The 14,539-nt window shown below is 39.8% G+C and overlaps 1 long non-coding RNA gene across 1 annotated transcript in view; it reads left to right on the top strand.

Moving 5' to 3' along the window:
• LOC120785473 overlaps window positions 1-14,539 on the top strand; it is a 118,157-nt gene that overhangs the window by 78,516 nt on the left and 25,102 nt on the right. The window contains exon 2 of the long non-coding RNA XR_005706607.1: window positions 13,138-13,215. This is a non-coding gene — a long non-coding RNA (uncharacterized LOC120785473). The remainder of the gene's footprint in view (window positions 1-13,137; window positions 13,216-14,539) is intronic.

Below are 14,539 nucleotides of genomic sequence, written 5' to 3'. Positions count from 1 at the left end.
GCCTCTGAAACAGTCTCAAGACCATCACTGGACAGAAAAAGTCTCCACAGATGCTCTTTGAAGTGGATTAGCAGCTCCTCGAGGAAAGGTTATTGACGTTTGATTACACGTTTTACAGAACAATAAATCCATTTCACCCCAATTAACAAACAAATGTTATGTAATAAATACATTCTTAGATGTGTATATAAGTGCTTGCACGCACACACACACACACACACACACACACACACTCTGACTTAAACTCCATTTACACACACCACCCCAAAACAACTGAGCAAGCAAGCCGTGTAGGATGTAATTGAGCTGTGCTTCTGAGTGTGTTGTAGAAAATAGAGGTGATCTCTCAGTGGGGAGTCCGCCGGAGTGATGTAAGACACGGCTGTATACAGTGAGTGGAAAGGTCATCAGTGAGGGACCCATAAATTGTTCTGACACTCCAACACTCAGGCACATGTTTCTAATCAGCTCAGCTTCAAATTATATTATGGTTGAAGAATTCACCGCAGCAGTCATTAGCTGTTATCAAAGACCAACTTCAGTGTGGCAAGACTCAGGGGGCTTATGGGTTTAAAACCACTGGGAACTTGAGGCATGAAGAATAATTATATACATTCACGGTGAGTGGTTCAGGCAGGTGGAATACTTTCCGCTTTTCCGCTCGAACCTGCTTGTATTTTCTACAGGCTGATCAAATGTTTTAGTCAAAACGTCAGCCCACAGAGGGGAAACATTTTGCAGTGTGTTTTCACACACACACACACACACACACTCTGACTTAAACTCCATTTACACACACCACCCCAAAACAACTGAGCAAGCAAGCCGTGTAGGATGTAATTGAGCTGTGCTTCTGAGTGTGTTGTAGAAAATAGAGGTGATCTCTCAGTGGGGAGTCCGCCGGAGTGATGTAAGACACGGCTGTATACAGTGAGTGGAAAGGTCATCAGTGAGGGACCCATAAATTGTTCTGACACTCCAACACTCAGGCACATGTTTCTAATCAGCTCAGCTTCAAATTATATTATGGTTGAAGAATTCACCGCAGCAGTCATTAGCTGTTATCAAAGACCAACTTCAGTGTGGCAAGACTCAGGGGGCTTATGGGTTTAAAACCACTGGGAACTTGAGGCATGAAGAATAATTATATACATTCACGGTGAGTGGTTCAGGCAGGTGGAATACTTTCCGCTTTTCCGCTCGAACCTGCTTGTATTTTCTACAGGCTGATCAAATGTTTTAGTCAAAACGTCAGCCCACAGAGGGGAAACATTTTGCAGTGTGTTTTCACACACACACACACACACACACGCACACACACACACTCACACGCACACACACACACACACCTACCTCGCTCTAGAGCTCCCCCAGCTGGCTCACAAGATTTACAAGCACTTGAGCCAGTCACAACTGCGATGTCCAAAAACTAAAAAGTTAGTTTATTTGTATCCTTTCCTGCCCACCGCGCGAGAAGCAATGATTCCAGTCCATATATCTCACTGAAGACTGTTTGGATACCCATTCTGCACCGAGGGAAGAGCTTGGCAGCCGTGTTTTGACAGTCATTGCCACAATAGACTTCCTCTTTTCAGATAATTCCAGCCAGTAATTTGCTCATACATCTTTGGGAACAGCTCACCCAGCCATAAAAAAAAAGCCTTAAATCCTGGCGCTAAAACAAGGATTCAGTGCTTTTTTTTTTTTTGCTATGTAGAGGAAGTGTGGCAGTTTCGAAGGGAATCTGTACTTCCTGTGTGTGCTGGTCTCTGAGGTTAATTATTACAGTACAGACAGTAATTTGCTCTTTGTATTGCCACTTATCTCCCCTCACAGCTGGTGTGTTTTGCCAAGTCGATGGCCATTAATCAAACCTTTCTCTTGCAGGAAGTTGGACTATCCATCACCCCCACCCCAACCCCTCCCACCCTCCTCTCTCTACCCCCCCCGCTACCTCACCTGTCCCACCAGGCACTAAACCTTTTCATTTTACATGCCCAAGTGCAACCTTGGATGTCATTTCCGCATTTTCCCGCAGTGTGATGGGTTGAATGAATCGTGCACAAATTGGAGCGTTTTACAGGAAGTGGGTGTGATTGGTTGAAGTGGGCTATTTGTCTGTCACTCTGGAAGAATGGGTACGGGAACGCAATCACTTTACGTCCACTTGGCTGACACTGAAATACCTATTCACAGGCTACACTATTAATCATTGAGCTGTTAAAATTTGCTTTTTTTCTGCTTGTCAGACTCCTCAAAGGCTGTGAATTAAAACAAGACAGGAACACAGTTGGTTTGATGTTATATAGAGCCGTGGAATCATTGAGTCTAGCCTTTACCATTTGGTTTTGGTACAGTGGAAAACCTCTTTCTATATTTTAAGGGCGGTTTAGAGACAGTTTCACCTGCAGCTAAGACTTGACAAGACACTCTAGCTGTGTCCCAGTTCTATACTATATTCTGCGGAGGTTTTACTGTGGATTACTACTGTGTTCATACTTGCAAACTTACTAAATTAAGCATATACAAATTCAGTATGCATAGTAGGTCGATTAATTTTTGACGGTGCTGTCATCTGAGTCACGGTTTTATACTGCATACTTATTGTATACAGTATGTACTACACACTAAGCTGTATAGTATACTGTTTTTGCATTTAAAATATAACAAATCAGCATACTTCACCATTTTACACTAACAGAAAATGATGCAAACCTCTGCTTTGGACACCACTAAAACTGCAACTTTATGATGTCACTGCCAATTAAACTTGGCAAAGAGACAGCAAAATGTCTTTCTAAATATTGAATACTTATGTTGTTGTTTTCCAACACCACTCTAGGGCTATCTCGCCACCACTTCAAGGTGTGAACAGTGTCGGCGCGTTCGTTGATTTGGGAGGAGAGTCCAGGTGATGAGTTATTTCTCAGTTTAACAATTTATTACAAACCAGAGAATCAAATTGAACATGTACATGGACCTTCTCTATTCAGAAAACCACAGTCTGCAAGCAGTTAGCCGTAGTCAACTTCCTAGAAAAAAAGGTCTGACTTAGTGCTACACAAGGTTTTCAAAGGGAATGTGCATCTATCTGATTGGTCAAGAACGTTGGGGAGGCGCCGTGGCTTAGGCTTGGCGCTCCCTTGGCTGGCGGATAAGTTGGTCCCTCCTTTCTTCCACAGGCCTCCAGCAGTCGCGAGAGACGGCGCCCTAAACAGGAAGAAACCCTGCACTCCCTCACGTGTAGCTGGTTCTGAATGTTTTGTTTTTGTCTTATCCGTCTGACATGACCCAGTATGGGTGTAGTCCAAAATATTGTTGTATATGATGTTCTTTCCGTATCTATCTCTTTGCACAACAGAAAGAGTTCTTACATGAGTAATCAGATATCGCCTTTATGTTTGTGGCATGGTGTCCATCAACTGTCCTCCTTGAGACGTCTCCTACGGAATGGCCTGTTTTCATAAGCCAATGCCTTTCTACTTACATGCAATAAACTCTGTGAGCAAACAGCATATATCTTTGGTTTGCTCTTTATATTCACATTAATAAAAACAGCTAGAAATAACAACAGCTTCCCCACTTTCCCTGATTGTTCTGTGGGTGGACACTACTGTCCCACAATGCAATGCACAAAAAGTACACATGAAAACTTTTTTTGGACTTACCTTAATTCAGTCACTTCTCCAATGTGAACACGCTGGGGCACATACTGGAAACCTGCTCAGAATTAGTCCTTAGTGCAGATTTTGGACACACAATGCGCTGCAAAAAAAGAAATGGATGAGCTACTCACAGTTGGTAAAAAGATATGTAATCTGTTAAAAGCCCGGGATTTCTCCCAATGTCACAATCGGTTTTCAATGTGTTTGTGTGGGTGTGTGTGTGTGAGAGAGAGAGAGAGAGAGAGAGAGAGGTTATAAGCCAGTGTATTCTGACAGAGCCTACATAAAACCTTATTTTCATTTTTCAGATCAAAATACTGCCAAACCGCACTGGTTTTCAGAGTTATCATCTTTCCCACTTTCCACCTTGCTTGTTTCCAACCTCTAGGCACTGGTGCGGGGACGGGGTGGCTGCAGCCCCAGCTAGTGGCGGGCGGCTGCGTAACCTCTTAGATGCAACAGCTAACTGGCATTGTTCATTAATAACATATTGATAATTAGTTTAGCCGACTAGTATTTCTAGTGCCAACTAGCAAGGGTAGCACTGTTTAACAGTTTAGTCGACTAATCACGCACATCCTTAGTTTCCTTTTAAAAGCCTACTAGGAACAGAAAGGTTATGCCCCTTGAGCGACTGGGAGGCTTTTAATGTCGAGTTTCATTGACCACTAACAGCAAATTAGAATGAGGGCAGATGAGAAAACAGGGAGGCTTCTTACTAAATTGGATCAGAAAATATATGAATAATATAAGGGGGATTTAGAAATGAAGTCCTGGCTCTTACATAAGCATGCTCCAAAAAAGGCCTAGTTCTCTTTACATTTGAGGTAAATAAAGGCTACTAATTGAGAATAGAAAGTATACAGCTGTATGCAAAATTCTCATATCCTTGCATATAAATTTTGCTATCTTGCTATCCCAGCGGTGATGGCCTTTTTACGAGCTTCTGTTAAGAGTCCTGAGGATGAGTGCGGTGAGAAGCATAGGCAGTCGGGTCAGGTTGTACAGTTGATGTTGCTCCGCTCGAGTCTGGGGCCTCTGCTGCCTCTGCTGCCTCACTCACACAGGTGTGTCCTCTGATTTGTTGTTGTACGGTAAGGCAGAGCTTTTCCACAAAGCCAGCAAACAGCCTCATCCTTGTTGGTAATGTTTCCTACCACGGTGACTTCCAAACACCGCCTCTCAGATGCTTTGGTGTCGTGATTAGCCAATCAGCATGGCGTTGCTCGCCAGTGTCCTCCATCAAGCCCAATGATTAGCTTGATTTACTGATAGGCCAGTGGGACATCCGATAGGTCAAGTTCATGGTGAGTCTTTGGAGCGCTCTCTGCTGGACCACACAACTAACTACTTCGAACGGTCCGATGCACGTGTGGACTGTTAAGTTGGAATAGATCATTGCAGTTTGAATGTTTAATTTTTTTCCTGCGTTCGAAGGAATGTTTGAATTTTGACTAAAAATTACCTCCTTAGTTTGCAGACGCTTTTTGTAGCCAGCTAAGAGTCTTTCAATTCTTGATTTAGGAATTTCCCGCAGATCACTTCAAGGTCTGAGACATTTTTGGCTGTGTTGCACACACGGCATGTTTGAGACGTACCCACGGATTTTCAATGTCGGTCAAGTCAGGGGACTGAGAGAGTGGTTCCAAGAGCTTCTGCTTGCATTTCTTAAAGTAGTTCATGCTGGATTTTGCGGTCTGCTTCGGATGACTGTCCAAAGCAGACTATTTGTATGTAGTATGGCAACTACTTTGTTGCTCATGCAAATATCGACAAGGATAGTACTCCATTCCTGCACATTAAGGATTAAAAAAAGAAAAAGTATCTTCTAAGGAGTCACGCTTTTATTGCGTATCAGATGGCATTTTTACTCACAAAGCCTTGTTTCCATCTACTTCATACAGAACGTCACTGGCCTGTCCTCACTATCGGCTCTATTTTGTTCCTCTTTGTTGTCACTCTACAGCAGACCACAAAACAATGGATGATCTGCCAGCTTCTACTTCTAAAGACCCTTCCGTGTCTTTTGTCTCAGATGGAGCTCACAGGCAGACTTTCATACACATACAGTATAACGCACACACACACACACACACACACACACACACACACACACACACACACACACACACACACACACACACACACACACACACACACACAACCAAAGAATCCTCATCAGGTTTGTGAGCTGTAACCCTGCGACATCATAAATAATCAAATCTCCTCAAAACAAAAAGGGAACGTCTTAGGTGTAATGGTTCCTTGTTTGAGGGTGTAGCCCGGTAAAGAAAGCCTTGTTTAAAAAAAAAAAAAACAAACAAGAGAAAAAATGGAAGCACATTTTGTGGGCATGGTATGGAGAGGATTTCAGTTACAGTCGCGGTAAACTGAGGAAGAGCTAGAGCTGTTCTGCGGCACTGGCTGCATGTCTCTGCTCTTGCCTCACCAAAATGCACTTATTCTATTTTTTGCGTGAGCAGAAGCATAAGGGCTCAAGCTGAGTAAAACAATGATTCAAGGTTGCGGTGATAAATGAGCGTGTCTGCTCTGATAGCGGAAGGTCATGCACATCAGCCCCCAGTGTGTGTGTCTGCCATCTAGCACGCAGCAAGGGTACACTGTTGGCATGCCACGACACGACAATGCTTTCTCCCAGCTTCAGCGATCGCCACGGGCCAGTTCCATTGTTTTGTGCATCGAGCTTGAGGCACGCTTAGGATGGGCTCGGGACACAGGCAATTTAGCTTAACTTGTCCCGCAGATTTTGGATTACTATATTTTTTTTAGGCCTTCAGAATGAAAGCGTGGGTGTGCAGCGCAAGAAGAAAAGCCTGCTGTTGGAAATACTGGCTGTTGCAAGAATCAAACCTCAGAGACAGACCGATCAGTAACTGTATAATGTACAATTAAGTATGATGTTAAGAGGGCAATGAAAAGCCGCATAGAGCAATAAACGCTTACTTCTCACAGTTCAAAGTAGCGTTTTTAATTGATTTAAATAAATATCTGCATTCAGAATTACTGAATAATGGATGCATTCATAAATTATCCACCATCTCTTTGCAAATTCTGGAGTTTCTGAATAAGGTGTATCATGTACTAGAGCAGAGCTGCAACAATTAGTCGATTGAGTTTCACAATAAGTTAATCGTTTTAGTTAATTTTGAAGCAAAAATGCAAAAAAATCACCGGCTACCGCTTCTCAAATGTGACAATTTGATGCATGTCTTTGAAATATAAGATAGTAAACTGAATATCTTTAGGTTCAGGCTGTTTTCTAAATAAAACAAGTAATATCAATACATCACTTTGGGCTATTTGACTTTATAATGGGCATTTTCACTATAATCGCCACTTATATATTAATCATGTAAATAATTGGAAGATTGACCAACAATGAAAATAATTTAGTTAAAGCCCTACAGTGAGCATTTCAGTCATGTCAAGCAGCTGCCTTCATGTTCATTTGTAATAACAATGAAAGAGAAGAGGAAAACATCTTAACTTTTGCTGTACATCAACACATGTACATCAAAAAGTGCTTTGCAGAAAATGAATGATTTGATAGAAACAGTACCCCTCTCTCTCACTTTTCCCTGTCCTTTCCCTCTATCGTCTCCTTTTCATTTTCATACACAGCTCACTTCTTTCTCCACCTCTCGTCTCCCGAGAGCAGCTCTCTGTTTGACAACTGCTTTACCCCTTCCAGCTTTTCCTCCACAAACAGGTCAGAGGAAGATCAATAATGTGTGTGGATAGGCTCTTATCTCTGTCCAAAGGAGGCCTTATCAGCCCCGCTTAAATGGTGTTTCATGAAAATTCCTTGAAACCTAATCCTGCTGGAGATGGAAGACAAAAGAAAAATGGCCCCTTTATCAAAATATAAAGTGTGTTGATGCAAATAAGTTTCACTTATCTGATTGCTGCACATCACAGCTCAAAGTGGGAAAACAAAAATATATAATCAGTCGGGTAAAGAACCGACTGTGCTGATGAATATCCTGAAACTGTGGGTTAATACACAAGAGGGTATCTTACAGAGTGTATCTGACTGGAAGGCAGCTGGAGGAACGTGCTGATAAGCTCTGTGTATTTACCATTAGAGTCCAGCCACTTCAGGTAGTACAGAGCAGGGTGATAGGAAAGCTGTCACAGAGGTGGTTATGTGCACATCCCATCTTCTCAATCAGGCCAGGACCAACAGATTCAATGATGGGAAAAAAGGTAGTCACCACTCAGTGGATTAAAGCTCCCCAGAAAGTTTTAGTATACTGAAAAAGGTAATGTTTTGAGCCTGCTTCTTGACCAAGCAAATGGAAAAGAGCAAGATAAACCGTATATGGACACCACAGTGGTTACGGCATACTGAAGTCATTATATGTACAATTCGCGACGGGACTCGATACAAACACGTTGTCACTGCCAGAAAGAATCACAGAACACTGTCATAGTAATCCCACAAAAATAACCCAAAAAATCTTGATTTCTTAATGATTATTGTGAAAAATTATATAGTCCTGAAAAACAGTAGTACAGCATAACAAGACAAGACTATACATACGTTATTTGACCACGTCAAAAAGACAGAAATTTTCACAAGCAAAATCCAAATAGAAAACATTAAATCTGACAGAATTTAATAGATTATTTGAAGGAGGAAGAAATGCAGTTTTATAAAACATATGTTTTCTAATAGTGTGATGTGACTGGTTAGCCTTTATACAAAGTTGCACTTCTTCCTCTTTTGATTCAGTGAGGTCTGTTAAATTTTGTCTATTTAAATGTCGTCTATAAAATTAAATCTATTAGATTATGTAATTACATACTTCTCTTTTATTTTTTTTCCAACAAGTAATTTAAAAATTATTCATATTTTTTGGATATATTTTGTGGTATTAGTATGACTGTTTTTGTGATTCTTTCAGGCACTGATGATGTTTTTTATCTTGATTATGTATTGATTATTATGAATCGCACATATGACTTCAGCATGACTTAACCAGTGTGGTGTCCACATACTGAATCTCCTGCTTTTTGTCATGTTGGCCATTTGCCCGATCAAGTCGAAATGTTCCTTATTCTGTATATACACAGTTGGGTCCAAAAGTTTGAGACCACATTGAAATTCTCTAATATTTTCACCTAAGCCTGCAAATAATCAGGAAGTCTGACGATTCAGAAACATTTAAAAACACAAGAAGTTATGTCGTGTAAAATGACAAAGAAATATTTAACATTCTGCACTATTTCTAGGTCAGCAATCACATTAATTTCCTTAAGTTATTTCCCTTCCATTGAAGCATGTGTTCAGATGAACCTCAGGTGGATTTGATCTACTCATCAGAGGCTCGTTCAAGTAGGTTAAACTCCAGTCAGTGTTCACCTGTTATAAATAAGGCTGTGCCCCGAGGTTCCAGCAGATCATTGCGTACCGAGTAGCATTGTGACAGTGGGAAAAATGGCATCACAACTAAGTGAAAGTGACAGAAGTCAAATTCTTATTCTAAACAAAAAGAGGGACTTTCTCAGCCTGAAATCATGGCTAGACTAAAGGTTTCTGAGGGGGTAGTGCATGGAACTCTAAAACGCTTTGCAGAAACTGGATCAGTTGTATCCAAAGCACCATCAGGCAGCAACCAAAAGTGACCACACCATCAGAAGAGCAATATATCAAGCAGAGACAGAAAAGCAACTTCGTCACAGATACAGAATTTGCTAAATAAAGAACGCAAGACTTAGATCAGCAAAAGTGCTGTGAAAAGAAGGTGGTGTTGAAGTGGCCTCAGAGGGAGAATAGCAGTTTCTGTTTGTCAAAGATCCAACTTTTCACTCGACTTGTTAATCTGATGTTATCACGTGTAATGAAAAAAATAGTATTACATTCAAAACAAATTCAAAATAGAAGCATGTTGACCAGTGGTCTCAGACTTTTTGGATCCCACTGCAATGTGTGCAGACACTCTATTTGTCTTGAGTGCATTTATTTTATTGATGAAATTGGCAGCCAACAGCCAAACTCATTTACAAGCATTCAAGTTGCTTAAAAAAAAAAAAAAAACAACAAAAAAAAACACTGACAAGTACTTGTGTTGAGCTTTTAGCAGCAAATAGAGCATTTGCTGCATTTGTAGTTGCATTAATACCCTGTCCAAACACTGTAGCTGTGTTGGGTAATTGAACAAATGTCAGTAGTAAAGAAGACGAGGCTATTAAATTTTTATCATCAAATTGGCTAAATTACGCTTTTGCACACAGGTTACAAGCATTTTTTTGGCAGACGGCATTAAGGGCAGAAACGTGTTGTGCTCCTAAGATCTGAAATGAATGAAAACAGTGTGTGCATGTCGTTAAGTATCAATAGTCCTAATAAATACAGTCTTTTCATTTCAAAGGACATAAAGTAAGCAGCTACGTGTCAATTAGTACACAGAGAGGCAGTGTTTTCCTTTTACAGCAGTTTCTCTTTAGTCCAAAAGCAGCTGAAAGCGTTTTTTCATTTTTGGAATAAAAGGCAGATATTAGTACTGTCATTTTAGTCGAGTTAAGAGGGTTTTTAAGGTTTCCAAAAGACCCGAGCATCAAACACACTCTGGTCTAATGTGCCTCTCCATGTCTAACATCTCTTCCTGCTATTACACACTGAGATGAGTCAGTCCTCAGCCATTTAGATCACAAAGACTGAGAGAAGTCATGTACTGCCATCAAGGTAACAACACTTTATTCAGAAATTCCCCACTTAGAACTTATAACAATGTATAAAGAGTTAATAAATAGTTTGTTTCACATTATAACTCACTCTAATCTAGTTGTAAGCTGAGGTGAGGGCTGCGACTAATGATCATTTTCATTATTGATTAATCTGCTGATTATTTTCTTAATAAATATATTAATTGTTTGTTGTATGAAACATCAAAAAACAATGGCGAAAAAAAATGCTCATCACAATTTCTCATAGTCCAAGTTGTTGTTTTCAAATGTCTCGTTTTGTCAGTTCAAAACCCAAAGATAACCAATCCACCATAATATAAAATAGAGAGAAGCAGCAAATCTTTACATTTGAGAAGCTGAAAAAAAAAAAAAATAGTTGCCTGGAATCAACTAATCAATTAATTGAATAATCTTTGCAGCTCTAGATGAAATAAAGACATTTTTAAGTGTTTATTAATGTATATTTCAGTAACTTTAACCTCTACGACGCAACCATAACTAGCGTATAAACATAATGACTGGTTACCAAATATGACACAGTTGTAATAAATATGACACATTCAGCTGAAAGCCCCAACATAAATCTAGTAAGTGGACCTTGAGTTTTGTCAAACTACTATTTTCAAGGTCAAGAGGGAGATTTTAAATTCAACATTTGACATTTTAGTACATCGGTAACATTTGATTGATTTGTACATGTAGACGCATACCATGATTTATAATTACAGCTATTCTATCTTGTGTTTTCGGTCATTCATAATACTCCAGTTACGGATGCTTCACAGAGGAGGCTCTAATTGTTGACAAATCTTTTGATGAATAATACTTAAAGGAACAGTTTGACACTGTGGGAAATACATTAATTCAAGTTTTTGTTGAGGTTTAGATAAGAACATTGATACCACTCTTGTGTCTGTGGTTAAATATGAAGCCAATCTGTTTCCAATCGTTATGCTAAGCTACGCTAACCATCTGCTGCCTCCAGCTTCATATTCATCATACAGACATGAGTGTATCGTGTGGTACTTTTACTCAAGCAAAGGATCTGAATACCTTTTCCATTACTGAAAGTCACACGGTGACACAAACGGACAAACCAATCGATGCAGTCGTAGACCAGCAATTCCCGTGTTCTGCGAGGTAAAATGACTATTTTTGTCAATGGAGTCTGGTGGCTTTGAACAGAACGATATACATCGGATGTTTCTGGTTTAACACTTATAATAACAATCTAAACCAGGTTAAAAAAATCCCGGGGTTATCCTGTAAAGATTCTAAATAGGGGATTTAAAAAGTAGGGCCATGGGTTAAAATGGAAATATGCGTGAAAAGATGAAGCTGTACCATGATATATAACACACAGTTTCAATGAATTTAAGAAATAATCGATTTGATGCCAATGCCTCATTGGATTCCTCAGGATATGAGTGTAATCTGTTAGATTAGTGTTGCACTTGCCTCTGCGTCTCCCTCCACTCCCAGGCAACTCTCTGCCCGAGGCATCCTGTGATGAGGAGGCTTTGAAACGGTCTCATTTGGGGTTAGTTCTTAAGCTCTTTGTTTTAATCTGCAGATCTCTGCCTTATCTGATCACTTGTGTCTGGATCAGGTCTATTTGTATGCAAAACAGAGCCTTCTCTTTGTGTGTACGAGGCAAGTGCCTCTGTGCACCATTATATCACTGCTCACTGCACATGTAGTTTTTTAGATAATTGTTCTGGTGTTTCTGCATGATTACAGTGTAATGGTACAGTGCGGAGCGACAAGGAGACACATTTCATCAGATTTAATCGTCTATTAAAATTGTCTCCTTCTCCTCCTCCTTATTTAAATCACTATTACTGCCCAGACTCGTATATAGTAGCTGTAAGGTTTATGAGTGGTAGTATATATAGTGCTGTGTTGTTTTTTTTTTGTATGGTTTTATTTTATGAGTATCTACTGTACTTTCCATAATTTCTAATATATAACATTACAAAAGTAAAACTAAGTAAAATAATTTTAAATTTATCAATAGTAGCTACATTAGCGTCACTAGCTGTATTGGTAATAGTAGTATAGTAAGTAATAATGAGTAGTAATAATAGTAGTATAGTAAGCGTCTTCACAGTAGCTGGTACTAATGTTGCAGTGATAGTGAGGCAGAGGTGGTGTAGGTACTAACAATGCACTGTATTGGTAATAGAAGTAATTTTAATACAGCAGTTGGATTATCACACTGCTCGTAGCCTTAGTTGTTACAGTAGCAGACGTACCAGCAGCAGTAGTAGTAGATATAGTAGAGTAGATAGTGGTTGCTGTCCAGCAGTACACTTTTAGTGGTAGTAGGAGTTAATGGTAGTAATGATGGAGTGCTGTACAATGGTAGTGGAACGGTCTGCAGTAGCATTGGTCACAGGAGGAGATTTGGAAAGTATCATAGACATTGATTTGTGATTTATTTGTAATATACAGGAGTTAGTGAGTTAATCTTTTATTAAATCAGGTGGTCTCAGTGAGATCAACCTCTCTTTTACAAAAGAGGCCTGTGTACAAGAATGAACATACACAGTACGAGCGCAGACAAACACAGAGATTAGAAACACAAAAGACATTGGGTCAGAGTGAAAGAAATCAGTTACAAGTGGCTCTCAATGTGTATAATGATTTAAAACCTTCAAAAGGAATGAAAGATTTTAATTTCTAAGAGATGGATTATGTTTGTGTGGGAGACGGATCGGCCTGGCTGTCAGTTTATTATGTCCGATTGGTCTTCACTCAGGTCTGGACAGACTGAATCTGCGGTCAGCTGCCGACTCCCTCTACTGTCTGGATAACAACCTCCTCCTACATCATAGTGGTGAGAAAAACCGTCACTGTATGTTGAATGGTCAAACTAATGCATCCATTTTTTAAAATTTTTTTTGGTCTTTGGTCATTATAGTCTTTCATGGGGTAAATCTCCAGCTGCGTGTACGTCAGCATCCTCCATTAGTCAGAAGTGAACCTGTCAAATACCTCCACATATTCCAGACGCATTCTCCACAACTTAAAATTCAAACCAAATAAATTATAAACCATTTTTTGAAATGAAGAGCGTGTCTGTGGGTCCGTGTTTCATGTGAGCACCAGAACTAATCCGAGTACTGTGGCGCCCTCTGGTGGCTAGATCACGTATTGCGGGTACACTCCTCAAAAGCCTAGAGCACAAGGTCCCTGCAGATCCATACAACGTGCTTTGAACCTGACAGAGCCTTGTGTTGCAACATATTTTGAATTAATCCCTGACAGCAAACACTCCTCTGTTACGGCACATGTAACTCTGTAGTCTAAATCCAGAGAACTGAATTACAAGTTGGAACAACCAGTGATGGGATTTAGTTTTGGATGAGAACAGCAGAGTGGCCACATTGCTGTACTGTATGCAATTGTAAAAACCCAATTAGATTAGTAATCCATTAAGGAAATACCAGCTTGCACAATATTCTTACTTTCCCCTTTAACGTAATAAAAGTTTCCTGCCATTAAGCCACACATTTTCGTCCAGTAAATGTTACTATTATTATGTCATTTTCTAGACATAAAACACATAAAGACCCTTGAGAGCGGTTGGTCAGTATAAATGTATGATATAAATATCTTCATACTCTGTCTGCTAAACTGTGTATTTCTCATATAATGTACCTTTGTGTGTGCTACAGATCCTTAAGCTCTCTGCATATGACACAAAAGAGGGTTTAATGTCCAGTTCTAGCCGTATTTGCCGACGTATTCTCTGTAATATGTACTATTTACTGTAATCTCAGTTGAAGCAGGAGGGCCAATAAGGGAGACTGTAAAAGAATTAAATACAGAGGAGGGAACCAGTAATGGAAAACATTGCTTGAATGGGCGAAAAAAATGAGTCACATTGGACGAAAGCATCTGCCAAATGAATGTAATGTGCTACCAATAATATCCACTGTCAGTCTTAAAGATTTAGAGATCAAAACTAGAGATGAAATCATTTGGAAATTGAGCAATTGACAAAAAACAATAAAAATTAGTAGGCAACTATTTTGATAATCGATTAATTGTTTAAACCCCTTTTCAAGCAAACACCCTCTGGTTACAGTGGCATGAGGATTTGATAATAAACAGAATATCTTTAGGTTTTTGAGTGTTGGTTGGACAAAATAAGTAAA

The sequence above is a fragment of the Xiphias gladius genome, chromosome 23 (genome assembly GCF_016859285.1).
Source record: "Xiphias gladius isolate SHS-SW01 ecotype Sanya breed wild chromosome 23, ASM1685928v1, whole genome shotgun sequence".
In the NCBI taxonomy this organism is placed as follows: Eukaryota; Metazoa; Chordata; class Actinopteri; order Istiophoriformes; family Xiphiidae; genus Xiphias; species Xiphias gladius.
Note: the sequence above shows the minus strand (reverse complement) of the source record. Positions and strands in the feature narration are given on the sequence as shown.